We start from the raw sequence: 1,972 nt of genomic DNA, 5'->3' as shown, positions 1-1,972 counted from the left end.
AAAAAAAAAAAAAAAAAAAAAAAAAGAGAAGAAAAACAAATGGAATTACAGAGATGAAGAAAAAAAAATGAAAGAAAAAAAGAAATGAAAGAAAAATAAGGAAGAAGAAAGGAAAATATATAACGGAGGAAATGGAAAAAAATATGCTGGCCTGTGCGTGAAGTTCTATTCTTCGTATAGGGAGTCTCCGACGCGGAGAGGAAACATCGTTACATCGTGTTTCGTCGCTCGACATTGAATTAACAGAAATCGCTGATATCCGTCCCTACGCGAGCGCAGTAGCATCTACCGGCTACATCGACGTAACTTAATATGTAACAGGGAATTCTTAATCCAACCCTTAAGTGCTAAATCAATCTTACAATTGGACTGAGTGATAAATTATTATCGACTGTACAATGCCGTAAAAGTCTTCTTTTCTTCATCAACTTTTTCATCATATTTTTTTCTTCATTTTCAACATTATTTTCATATTTAATTTCTTTCAACTTTACAACGAAAATAAAAAGAAATTGTACATCTCCGCTTGTTGCTTGGAATTTTCATAGAATTACTACAAATTTTTCGAGTTATTTTTCGTTCATTTTCATTCGTTTTATTTGGACCACGTTAATAAATTTCCATTTTTTATTAAAACTTTTTTTAGCTTTTATTTTTCATTATAAAACATACTTCCTGTTGATCGCAAAATGATATGCCGTGGAACACGTGCATGCATGATCTCGAGGAAGTATACGCGTATCGATTAAACAAGTGATAAAATGATGTTGAATTTAATTACGAATACCTTGAATTTAATTAAGAATACGTTGTTTATATTTTATTAATTAAAATTTAACAATGCAGAAAAATTCGAGTATTCGTTAAAATAGTGCTATTAAAAAAGATTATCTTAAATGTTATAAAAACTAAAAGAAATTATAAGAAAAATAAATTATTAAATAATGTATCAATAGGTATTCGCAGAATCATTATAACTTATCATCGAATCACATGTTATACCGATACGTTCCACAGCCGAGTTTTTTTCACTACTCGAAGAAAGAAAAATAAAAGAAAATTTATTTCCTTCTCTCTTTTTCATTGACAATATACAATCGTTTATTTAAATCACATGAATCTTAATAAGTACCAAATGCCTAATGTACAGTTCGAGATACCCTGAACACTACCCACGTTAAGGTAGAGGAAAGAAACTCTGTTATCGAGTTCTGCGTATACATTTCTCCATTTTTTTATACCATTATTTTTTCTTCTCTGCCTCTCGATCACGAACTTTGAAATAAATATTGTGAATATCATGAACAGCAAAAGTTCGGCTCAGATGCAGATGCGAAGCGGGAGATTGCAAATGGCAAGTTTCTTAATTTTTTTTCAAATTTTCGCTTTAGGTTTTGTTTATACACAAGGACGTATCTTACAGAGTAAAGATAAAATTTTTCTGTTTCTTCGAAGTTGTTTAGACCATTAGCCGCCAGAGGGAGCCACAGAATATTTTATATCTTCATTGACGATCTCCTTTGATCGTTAATCTGTAACAAAAATATAAGAAAACAATTGTGAAAAACTTATAAAGATTATATTTTTTTCTTTATGATAAATACGATCGTAATTTTAAATTTACCAAAAGGAAATTGCTGTTTATCTCTCGACATCATTAAAAATATATATAAAATCTTTTAAAAGCATATCGTTAGGAAAAGCTAAACTGTGTGCGTACACTCGTTAATTCATTGTTTCCATTAAATTATTTTTAACGCTGCCATACAAAAGCAGTGAAAAGAACTTTAACTTCTTGTAGGTAAATTCTTTTATCAACTTCTTACAAAGAAAAAAGGCGCGGAACTTTTAACGATTTAAATAGCCATGTTTCCAGCTACCTATTCTTTCATTTTAACCAAATTAACTTGTATTATGTATCAAACGCTTTTATGATTCTAAAAAATTCAATACAAAAGTATTCTTTATCACT

At 29.6% G+C, this 1,972-nt stretch overlaps 1 protein-coding gene across 1 annotated transcript in view; it reads right to left on the bottom strand.

Moving 5' to 3' along the window:
- Positions 1-447: 447 nt before the first annotated feature.
- The window catches only part of LOC102675862, a 6,271-nt gene continuing 4,746 nt past the window's right edge, over positions 448-1,972 (bottom strand). Inside the window, exon 3 of the mRNA XM_006612528.2 lies at positions 448-1,532. The gene's annotated coding sequence lies outside the window, so the exon portion shown is untranslated. The remainder of the gene's footprint in view (positions 1,533-1,972) is intronic.

The sequence above is a fragment of the Apis dorsata genome, unplaced genomic scaffold (assembly GCF_000469605.1).
Source record: "Apis dorsata unplaced genomic scaffold, Apis dorsata 1.3 scaffold_113, whole genome shotgun sequence".
NCBI lineage: Eukaryota > Metazoa > Arthropoda > Insecta > Hymenoptera > Apidae > Apis > Apis dorsata.
This window is presented reverse-complemented; position numbering and strand designations above follow the sequence as displayed.